Raw genomic sequence first — 12,208 nt, forward strand, 5'->3', positions numbered from 1 at the left:
GAATTATGTAGTTGAATCCTAAAAGACACTGTAATATAAAACTATTGACTACAGGTATGAAGAAAACGCTTTATGCTGCGTCTATGAGAGGTGTGTGTATAAAGTCCAAGACCACTTTCATATCAGCCATTGGACATCACAGCATAAACATAACAACAACAAATCAAAAATTACTTATTGCACGTACAAGTACAAATATTTAAACAGTTAAAAACAGAATTATAATGTTGAATTAGATTAGAAACATCTGGTCTAATACTGATAACGCTCATGTGCGATTGTATGGACGTTTCTGTGATGAACTTTTTTGGTTCATTTTTGAATAACAATTTGATGTTAAATATAAAATCTGGTTATTGAAGCAAACATTTTATTAATGACATGAAATGTTAGGTTACATAGTCAAAGTGTGCAGTTGAACTAAAATATCAAGTAAATAGAATGTGTATTTGGCAGATTTAATCAGTGAAATTGAATCACTGAGCTGAGTAGCTTAAATATTAAATAAATATAGAAATGCAGCATTAAATATAATAACAGAGCATTAAGCTGTAATGCCCACCCGAGATGATAATTCATATGTTGCTGAAGTATAAGGTCAGATTACTGTAAATAGGAGCTGGGGAAAGATATATGAGCACATCGTGTCTGTATTGAAACCAGGGAGGTAAGAGATGAGAACAAGCTTCCACCTACATATGCTTTTAAGGAGATATCCCGAGAAGTTATCACGCTACACTTCCATGTTATTTTTTGTGGGGTATTGATGCACAGCATGCATGATATGCTCACCGAAACCGTGAAACATTCAGACCCCCAAATCAAACAAAAGAGATTGTGAGAAAGACATAAAAGAGGACAGGAAAATTGTGCTCGGAGGCATTCAAAACATGTACTAACAGAACTTTGATGCTTTGTTTTTGACTTTGCACCAATCTGAATTCGGGCCTGTGTGGGAGTTTGTTTGATTGGTGTGAGCAGTACCAACTTGTATTCAGCCTACTAGGGTTTGGTCTGAAACAGGTTAATTAAGTTCTAGAGGGAATGGATTTTAGGTTGAGTAACTTTGCAGGATGTGTTTGCTGATAACGCTGTTTGTTTTTTCGTGACTGTTGGGTAATGCACGTTTGGAATAACTGAACTGAATGTCTTGCCACAAGCCGTGATCTTGCAAAATCAGGAACAAGTCGAGAGCTGCTCTGTTTATCAGGTGTTTATTGTTTTATTTACATGGCAAATATGCTTTTCTCACACACACCCACAGCAGCACACACACTTAGACTCATTTTCTCTGACCTGTTTCCTCTTAAAGGGTTAGTTCACCCAAAAATGAAAATTAGCCCATAAATTACTCACCCTCAAGTCATCCTAGGTGTTTATGACTTCCTTCTTTCAGACGAATCCAGTCGGAGTTATATTAAAAATTGTCTTTGATCTTTCAAGCTGTTTAATGGCACTCAGCGGGTGTTGCAGTGCATCAGTCCAAAAGAAGTGAAGTAAAAAGCGCCCATCCTTAATAATAAAAAGTGTCTCACACAGCTCCGGGGGTGAACAAAGTCCTCCTGCAGCGAATCGATGCGTTATTGTAAGAAAAATAATCATATTTAAAACGTAATCAATTTAATCTAGCTTGCGCTCACTGTTATAAACGGAAGCAGCTCCGGGAGGATGACGTAGGACGTCGACTTTGCGCATGAGCCGCTCAGAAGTGACGAACGTGGAAGCGCAGCGGAGAGATCAAAACAAAACAACGGTCACTAATTAGAAGTACAAAACGAGGATTTGTAAAGAAGAATGTCGGAGGATTTCGATATAAGCCAAGAGGAGACTGGTTTTCCTTTGCTTCCTTTGCTCCTGTTAACAAACGTTGGTTTTCACGAGACTCACTGGTGCATGCGCAGCACTGACCTCATACGTCATCCTCCCAAAGCTGCTTCCGTCTACAACTGTTGGCGCAAGCTACATTAAAGTGATTATCAAGTTTTGAATATGGATATTTTTCTTACAAAAACCTAGTGGTGTGCAGAGCAAGGCTTCATGAAACACTGAAGCAGTCGACGCAAATGTGCCGAAGCTTCGAAACAATTCGACACCCGTCTCATTTTCAAGTATTGCTCTGAAACAGCATTGACAATGAATCCGTTAAGTGAATTAACTTGTTGAATTTGAATTGGATGGGGGAGTGGTTAGTGTGCATGATTGACATGTTGTCAGAACCTGTTACTTTAGGTTCGAATCCCGGGTGTAGCATGTAATTATAATAAATAGCCTATTTGAAAGTTGTGTTTTTATTGTTCTGGTCTTGTAATGTGTTGTAACATTTCTCTGACAATTGAATGAACTCTTTGTGAATGTTATTTTGTTCAAACAAATTAAAAAATAACATTAATAAAAGGCATCAAGCCACAACGCCTGGCATTTTTTACATATAAAGATTTTTATTTAAATATATTCATTATTCTACTGCATTAACTCTACTTTTATACTTTGCGGGAGTTAGGTTAAGACAGATGTGCGATTGTGTGGTTTGTTCCTGACCCTGTCGATCAAAAGCAGATTCGGATCTCAAAACACTTGTGAAACTCCCCGATGCTTTGATTCGTCTTAGTCATGTGACATGGGTGTTTCAAAACATCTGCGCTTCGGAATCTCGACACCGTATCGAAACGTAAGTTCGAAACGCATCGATTCGCTACAGGAGGCCTTTGTTCACCCCCCAGAGCCGTGTGAGACACTTTTTATTATGGATGGGCGCTTTTTATTTCACTTCTTTTGGACTGATGCACTGCAACACCCGCTAAGTGCCATTAAACTGCTTGAAAGATCAAAGACCATTTTTAATATAACTCCGACTGGATTTGTCTGAAAGAAGAAAGTCATTTACACCTAGGATGACTTGAGGGCATAGGCGAGGGAAGTGGGGGTGCTGAGGGTGCTGCAGCACCCCCTGTTTTTTTTCTGTGGGCAACTGTTTAACTGTTGGGAATAAAAAAAAAATCGGTGTGTCTATTTACACTAAGTGCAAATAGCCCGCCTTGTTGGCAGAGGCTATTTACACTAAATCCGTGTGATTTGGATAGTCAATATTACAAAAGACGATCATTAATTGTCAGATTCAGTGGCGTAGATGGTAAAGCGTGTGTCATACTTTTTTTGACGTGATCAACCCGGGTTCTAATCTGCCTTTTGCCAAACTTTTTTTCTCCCTTTTCAAATTTCAGATCACATCAGAAAAGCATTTATTGTTAATAAAAATGAAGGAAATAATCAAAAAGTTGAAAATAAATTATCGGGTAGGGTTAGGTATAGGGAGGGCTTTTGTCCCAATAAGGTGACATCCATTTAATAATTTGAATTAAAAGTGAAATTTACACTCAATAAGTTATTATTGCACACTGTTTTATAATGTATTACAATGCTGAGGTGCAGATAATTGACACTATTTGCACTAAGTAATTAGCAGAATATCCTGCTATTTTAACTATCTATAGCTATTTGCACCTATAGTGTAAATAGCATATCAGTAAAAAATACTGCTATTTTCACTTCGTGTAAATAGCCTCTATCACACCCTTTAAATTCTGTCAGTTCACACTTTAGTTTGCTGGCTGGAGAGAAAGTGTGTGTGTGTGTGTGTGTGTTTCTCTCTTTGAGTGTTTTTTTGCCCAATTTGGTCTTTTTAATATGAGTCATTGCCTCCTTTACAATCGCAGGGGGGTGGTAAAGGCGGTCTGTGATGTTCTTACGTGTCCCTGGTCACACTTAGTGGGGTGTTCACGAGCCCTTCACGTGTTTGTTTTTTCACTCTATAAACCTCAGTTGAAACCACCTGCAGCTCAACACCTTGAGTAATCCAGCAGCCACATGCTTCATGCAAAACACACACATTGATTACTAATCTGATTCATATCTTCTGTCAACACTGATTAATGATCAGATTCAAAATTGTCGTCTTTTTTCCAAACCTGCATTTGACTTATTACTGTATTTTAATGTGAAACACTCAATGAGACATTTTGAAGAATGTTAATGCAGCACTTTTTCATTGAGATTCCTTAATGTTTCATAAAAAGTATCACGAAAGAAAGTCATATGACTCTACACATGAAGTCGTATGAAGCCATATGATGAAAACACTTTGCAACAAAGCAAACATTATTGTGTACTTTATGCATTGGGTAACGAACATATACTAACCATGAACAATAATTGATTATTATTGATTTACAAATATAATTACTGTTCATCGTGTTCATTGTTCATTCACAATCCACCTTTAATGTTAAAAAACAATGAATATATCAATTATTCAATTATCTATCCATCTATCCATCTCTATCTATTGTTCATTGTCAGTTCATGTTTTAACATATAAAACTGTATTGTAAAGTGTTACTATTTTAGTCTTTATTCACTGATGATCTACCCCTTCAAATCCTATTTTTGGTCTTTTGCATATTCAAACAGATGTGTTTAGGGGAACTAGTTGTGTCATCAAACCTGCCTTGATAAACCAACTTGAATTTTTATGTTAAAATGTCTTGTTTTTGTTGAATGGGCAGCAATACATTGATCATTCTTTAAAATGGCTTGCTTTGTTATCTGCAGAAGAAAGAAAGTCATTTAGAATGACACAAGAGACAATAAGTAAATTGGTACATTTTGGTTTAATTTTTGTATGACTGTTCCTTTAAAGATTCAGTTAAGGACAAAGGTTTTTAGTTATCTGTATCTCCACTGGCCAGAGGCATCTGTAACACTATCATGTAAGTATAGAGAGCGATATATGACACATTCATTTACAATACGTCATAAACAAGATGCTAAAATAAGATGGACAACATAAAACAACAAGCATCTGGAAGGTAGATGACTCATTATTCTGAGAACAACAGCACAGGGTAGTAAAATATTATTAGAAAAGGTAAATAGCAAAGGTTCAGCCACACAATGTGAGCAACAATAGAGCAATAAGAGGTCATAGTTATTTCTTGCACCTAAGGACTGTAATACACAATAGGTCAAGATATCCAATGCTAAGGCATTGACGTTCAGTAATAACAGAGATCTCTGTGCCACAGGTAAAGTGAAGTCCCCGAGAGAGGAGCCCTTCCACTCAACAGCCGGCTAATGGGAGGTCACAACAGGATATCTTGTAACGCTTGAGCGCTAGTCATATGCCTTCGACATAGTGACTAATAAAGTTGAAAAGAACCGTGACTAATATGTCTCAAAGTGTAAACATAATGGATAAACCAAAGCGCATTGAAAATCTCCCTTCTGTTTAAACAAGGAGCAGCAAGGACCCAGCGACAGTTGTGTTGGCAGAGGGGAATGAACTGACCTACTTTCATGATGATGATGGAGTCTTGATGGAGCTGTAGCATAAATAAATGAATATATTGAGTTTACAGATTGGATTGGTAATCATACAACATCATATTGAAGTTTGGACTGTTTATATGTGTTTCGGGTTTTCTTTTGTAACTGTATTGTCCTCTTGTGTGTAACTTTTCCAACTAGATTGTTACATGTTCTGAAAAAAACAACAACATTAAAACGTGATTGATAAGGTTTGCCCATGCCACAATCGTAGGGTGTTCTAGGGTGTCTTTGCTCAGTTGCCAGGTCGTTTCTATGCAGTTGCCAGAGTGTTCTGGATGGTTGCCAAGGTGTTGCTATGCAGCTACTTGGGTGGTCCGAGTGTTTGCTATAGGACGTTAGAATACAGTTACTAGGGTGTTTTGGGTGGACAGGCTGCTGCTATGCAGTTGCTAATGTCTTCTTAGTGGTTGATAGGCTTTTTTTTTTTTTTTACAGTTTTAGCAACTACAAGATGAAATCATAAGTTTGAGCACTTAGAAAAGTATCAGCACAGTGAGTTATGGTTTAAAGATGAATGGCCTGCTGAAGGTTAAATCGCTACTCATTGATGTATACTTACTGTAATGTAATATTGAAAGTGTGTAAAATTACTGTGCTCAGCAGCATATAACGCTGCAGGGAGAGGTGTATCAGGATGTGGGATGTGGCTCAAAGCTTCTCAGATTTAGTTCGCAACACAAGTAGTGTGAAACAGTTCCAATCTTACAAGTTGAATGCAGCAAAAGTAGTTTTCACACACGCAGCCATACATATGCAGCACAACATTGGCTTGTGCTTATACGTGTGTTTTTCACCCACTTCCTGTCAGCAAAGAGAGTACTTCCTGTTTTTATGTGGCTTCTGTGGTTACACGTTAATTCTGGATACATTTTGTTTTACTATATATATGACCTCTCTCTAGCATAGATCAACACTGTTTATCAGTTGTATGCAAAGAGCTGTTGGACAGACTCATCAGTTTTACCTGTAGATGTGCATGAAACACAGCAGGAAACTCAGAGCTCAAATCTGAGAATATAGCCATTTTACCAGACAAAAAGTATTAGAAACAAAATGTAATTTTAATGTTGTGCTAACATTTTTAAGTATATGTTAATGTAACTCCATTTCAAGTCTAAATGCGTGCTTAAAGTCTGAATAAAATGCTGTTTTTCTAAATGGGACATATTTTGCATTAAAGTGAGTGAAATTTGTATAATAAGATGGGGGTTGTCTTGCATTTAATATGTTGTGATTGACTGGATGGCATTTTCACACTGTCTTTTTAACCTTTTGTTTAATTTTTGCTGTGAAGTGGCCTCTACAGATGTCAGGGAAAACACAGGGTTATGAAGAAACCGTAGGAGGAACAATGGCTCGAAAAAGGACACCCGTCCTCCTCTGCTCGACTTGGTAAGGGTAAAGTATATGTGGGTTACCCGTTATGGCATTAGTCACTGTAAAAGCACAGTGTTTTACCACTTGTAGAGGCAGAAATGCTGTGGATCACTTTTAAAAGTTGTGTGAGAAAGTTACAGAATGATTGGCAGTTTAAATGGGGGAAATTCTTTAGCAGAGACATCACACTGTCTTTTTAACCTTTTGTTTAATTTTTGCTGTGAAGTGGCCTCTACAGATGTCAGGGAAAACACAGGGTTATGAAGAAACCGTAGGAGGAACAATGGCTCGAAAAAGGACACCCGTCCTCCTCTGCTCGACTTGGTAAGGGTAAAGTATATGTGGGTTACCCGTTATGGCATTAGTCACTGTAAAAGCAGAGTGTTTTACCACTTGTAGAGGCAGAAATGCTGTGGATCACTTTTAAAAGTTGTGTGAGAAAGTTACAGAATGATTGGCAGTTTAAATGGGGGAAATTCTTTAGCAGAGACATTTTTTTCTGCCATATTTAATGCACATACCCTACCTAAGACCCCTCACGGGTTTTCACAATTCACAGAAACTCTCTTTCATCTCTGCTGCATCTCTCGCTTCATTCACACATTGCTGTTGTAAAGCATGAGACAGAAATGGCAGCCGTCTCTAAAAATGGCATTTGGTGTGAAGATAAGACTCATTACAACAATCCTTTGATCATACTGCATTTTACAGAAGAACAAAAAATATGTGTACATACTCATAACATGGTCTCCATATTTCTTTCAGGAGCTCAATTTGTCCTTCTGCACAGTTTTGGCAAGAAAAAGCCATCTGAAGGCATGAATGTAGATAGAGCATCGGTCTGTGGTTTATGACAGAGAACCTACGCAACAAACAGCAAAAGGTCTACGGGTTACAGCAAAAGCCTACGCTAAAAGGAAATCGCACACTTTTACGCAGAGATGTTTATTTGTGTTGCCATTGTGGGCCGCTCTCAGTGCCTCACCACTGAACTACAGGCCTGAGAGGAAGTTTCCAGTGCGGTTACCATGACGAGGGTCTTGGAGTCCAGGAAATTCAGGTAGGAAGTTTTAAAATAATTTTCAGGTGTTTTCATTTATTTTTTTTATCGCAGTTGTGAGTTTATATCTTGCGATTCTGATTTATTTTCTTAAAATTGTGAGACATAAACTCTAAATTGCGAAAATTCAATAAAGTCCAATTCTGGTATATCTCACAATTCTGACTTTATAACTCGAAATTATAAATTCTAATTAAAATATAAAGTCTGAGTTTATATCATGCAATTGTGAATTTATTACACCCAACTGCGATTTTATAACTTGCAGTTTTGAGAAAACAAATCTGAATTGTGAGATGTAAACTCGCAATTGCGAGAAAAAGTCAGAATTGTGAGATAAAAAGTCGCAATTACTTTTTTTTTTTTTACTCAGTGGCGGAAACAGGCTTCCATATGTTGGTGAGTTTTGCATGTGTATGCAGTAAATGTGCAGTGTGTCATTGTGTTCACAGCGTCTGTGATGGTGATCAGAGCTGCTTCGTTAAAGGGTCACTCCGGAAGAGCTCATCCTTGACTTTCCCTTCTGTCTGCATCACTCTCACTCTCTCCTGTTTATCTCAACAGTGTTAAGAGAAATGACATCCAAGAGGGACACAGACAAACATTTGTCCAGATGAGCTGCGGTAACAGGATTGTGTTTGGACAGGAGCTTCTCTCCGCAGGGAACAAGGTGACAGTTCATCAGCTCAAGCACACTTAATGTGACACAAGCTAAGATCTGGGGATGTAAATGTTATTCAGCGTCATTGGCCAAACCATGCGTGCACACAAAGATTGATAGTGTCTTAGATCCTCCCTCTGTAGTGATGACGTCTGAACCGCAACATGTTATTTTGAGACCGGTATATTAGACGCATGTTGGCACTGTTTCATAACTTGTTTACTGAGACGCTCTCATCACATCTCTCCTATAGATTTTACTTGTGTATTTATAGACTGGACAAAAGGACCACATGAGGGAGGAATCAGTTAAATTGTTTACTCAGAGTTTCAAGTTAAGTGCAATTAACCTGCTTATGAAGTAATATAAAGATTTAAACTTCTACAGTATTAATCTTGGACTTTAAATATTGATGTAACTTATTACTTATTAGTTTTTTTTGTGACAATTAACTTGCACAAATTCTGGTAACCCGTAATGCTGAAAAAAATTGTACATAATTGTTTAAATTTGAATATATATATATATTTAAATTTAAACAATTATGTACAACTTTTTTCAGCATTATGGTTACCAGAATGTGTGCAAGTTATATATAAATATACAAAGTACAAAAAATAATAATAAATAAATAAATAAATAAAGATAATTTGGGTGAAAATGTGCTTAACTGTCATTCTTATAATATTAATGGTCTTTAAATTCTCTTTATTTATGCAAAATATAATTTCTTATCTTTATGTAATTTCTATCTATAATTTCTTGATGTTAATGTGAGTTTCACCTATGTATTTTTTACATAAAATTCATTTGTGGCACAGAAACATGCTTAAAATCACACATAACACCTTAGCAACCACCTAGCAACCACTCAAATCATCATAGCAACTGCAGAGCAACATTCTTAAATCACTCATAATACCTTAGCAACCATTCAAAACACCCTAGTAACTAAACTGCACAGCAACATTCTTAAATCGCTCATAATACCTTAGCAACCACCTAGCAACCATTTAAAGCACCCTAGCAACTAAACTGCATAGCAACATGTTTCAAGTCATCAGAAAACCTTAGCAACCACCCAAAAAAACAATAGGAACTGCATAGCAGCCTTATTAGGGTTTACCTTGATCTGAAACTTAAGAAAAAGAGACAAAAAAATATTTTTTTCTGACAGTTATCCTGCGCCAGTTCTGTAACCATAAATAACAACCTTAATGGTTTTTAAATATCTTTATTCAAAATGTAATTTCTTATTTTTGTCATGATCGTGATATGTGAATATGAGTTTCACCTGTGTATTGTTGACATAATATTGATTCATTTGTTTTATTGATGTTAAAATAATGTCTGATCTCAATGTAGATTAATCAGGTTGAAATAAATCCTCAAAGGGACCAACTGCTCATTTCCTCCTTTTTTGTTCTTTATTAATTAATTTATTATTTACAAAAAACTATTTTCAATTGCTACTTTCCACTACTGAATAAATATTACTTTAAATAATATTATTTTATTAATTTTTCATACATATTTGTTGTAATTTTTATTTTATTGTATTTGTTTGTTAATTAATTCATTTATTTATTTATTTTAAATTTACCCTTGACCACATTCACCATCATGACAAATAGTTTTGCTAAGCTTGTCGTACTGCATTTTGGGATTGCTTAAAATTTTGTTCTTATGGTATCTCTAGTTGACCATGATAGCCATGCTGTTCACCAGTTGGTGAAGCTGGTCAACCAGCATTGTCTGTGAGAGGACAGACTGGTTGACCAAGGAAGTCATACTGGATAGCTAGTTATGAAGCCGGTTGAGGACCAACGTCTAAAACACAACATATGTTGTTTTTAAGAAACTCTCTCTGTCTGCAAGTTGTGCAGTTTTCAGCTCTTCTTAATTTCATTTAATGTTGAGAGTACAGATTACGCCTCTTGCTAATAGCCGTGTAAAGACATCAGCATCTGCTGCCTCTGATCGAGGAACAGTGTCGAGTTACATGCTAATGGATCCTCATTACTGCACAAAGAGCCTGCTGATTACAGAACCGGCTTTTCTAACAAAATGCGCGTGACAATCGCATTCGATTAATCGTGAACCCCTTGTATCTGACGTTCTCTTCAAAATGAAATGAAAATGTAAAAGTAAATAAAAACAGTGAGATTGTATTTTAGCACTGCTGAACAGAAATTTCCATTCTGGCCCATGCTGGATTGGTGCTGATCTAGCTAGTTGACCATGATAGCCATGCTGTTCACCAGTTGGTGAAGCTGGTCAACCAGCATTGTCTGTGAGAGGACAGACTGGTTGACCAAGGAAGTCATACTGGATAGCTAGTTATGAAGCCGGTTGAGGACCAACGTCTAAAACACAACATATGTTGTTTTTTAAGAAACTCTCTCTGTCTGCAAGTTGTGCAGTTTTCAGCTCTTCTTAATTTCATTTAATGTTGAGAGTACAGATTACGCCTCTTGCTAATAGCCGTGTAAAGACATCAGCATCTGCTGCCTCTGATCGAGGAACAGTGTCGAGTTACATGCTAATGGATCCTCATTACTGCACAAAGAGGGTTCAGTGAACTTCAGATAACTGACGTATCTCAGCTGGCAGTCGGGTGATAATCTGTAAACTGTTTGCAAACCCTGATTCAGGACCACACTGATTACATCTAGACTCAGATAAGATGAATCATTCGTTTCGAGTTTGGAACAGAGCTTAAATCTTGCTGAACTCATGTAATATGAAAACATTAATTTGTTCTCTCTTATTGTTAACCTAAAAATCATTCATTCATTCCATCCCCGTCTTTCCAAACTTCTGTTTTAATTTTAAAATGGAGAATCCTATAAGAATTCCCTGAACGCTCATTTGCATTTAATTGAGTAGAATAAGAAGAAATAGAAGAAATATATATATGAAGTTTATTTGCAAAAACAGATAACTTTTTCAAAAATCCTATTTTTTATTATGTTATCATGTTTTTATTGTGTTAGTTATCTGTATTTTTTTGTTATTTTTAACCTAATCAAAATAACCCAACTGCAGTTTGATTGAAATTAATTAGAATTCACAATGAAAAACAAAATTGTTAAAAACTGAGTTATCTGTTTTTGCAAATGAACTCTTCATACACATATATATATATATACATACATACACACACACATGCAGTGGGTATAGAAAATAATTGCCCCTTTTAAAATAATCACAATTGTTGCAGCCTGAAATGAAGATGGACACAGTTTTTGTTTTATCCAGCTGTATTTACTTAGTGCAACTTATAATATCCACGTGAAAGATATAACACCAACATGTCAGGAAACAAAAAACAGAATCACTGAGTTGGAAAAAGGATCACCCGCTTGTGTCAGTATTTTGTTAAACCACCTTTTGCTTTAATTACAGCCTTTATGTCTCTACTAACTTTGCACATCTAGGCTTTGCATTATTTGCCCACTCTTCTTTGCAGAACTGCTTTAGTTCAATTAAATTTGATGGTGACCATTTGTGGACTGCAGTCTTCAAGTCATTCCACAGATTTTCAGTGGGTCATGCAAGGACATTCACCTTTTTCTCCTTCAACCACTGTGTGCTCAGTTTTGCTGTGTGCTTTGGGTCACTAGCTGTGTTTCCATCACCCTATTTTAATGCGCATTTTGAATTATCGCATAAGAAACAAGTGATGGAAACGCCAAAAAAAATCCCTTAATTCGCAAAAAAGT

At 36.5% G+C, this 12,208-nt stretch overlaps 1 long non-coding RNA gene across 2 annotated transcripts in view; it reads left to right on the forward strand.

Moving 5' to 3' along the window:
* The first annotated feature begins 7,195 nt into the window (after nucleotides 1–7,195).
* LOC107554182 (uncharacterized) overlaps nucleotides 7,196–12,208 on the forward strand; it is a 14,287-nt gene continuing 9,274 nt past the window's right edge. For both annotated transcript variants that reach the window (XR_001605038.1, XR_001605037.1), the window contains exons 1-2: nucleotides 7,196–7,848; nucleotides 8,387–8,492. This is a non-coding gene — a long non-coding RNA (uncharacterized lncRNA). The remainder of the gene's footprint in view (nucleotides 7,849–8,386; nucleotides 8,493–12,208) is intronic.

Source organism: Sinocyclocheilus grahami, unplaced genomic scaffold (genome assembly GCF_001515645.1).
Source record: "Sinocyclocheilus grahami isolate Dianchi unplaced genomic scaffold, SAMN03320097.WGS_v1.1 scaffold493.1, whole genome shotgun sequence".
Taxonomy (NCBI): domain Eukaryota; kingdom Metazoa; phylum Chordata; class Actinopteri; order Cypriniformes; family Cyprinidae; genus Sinocyclocheilus; species Sinocyclocheilus grahami.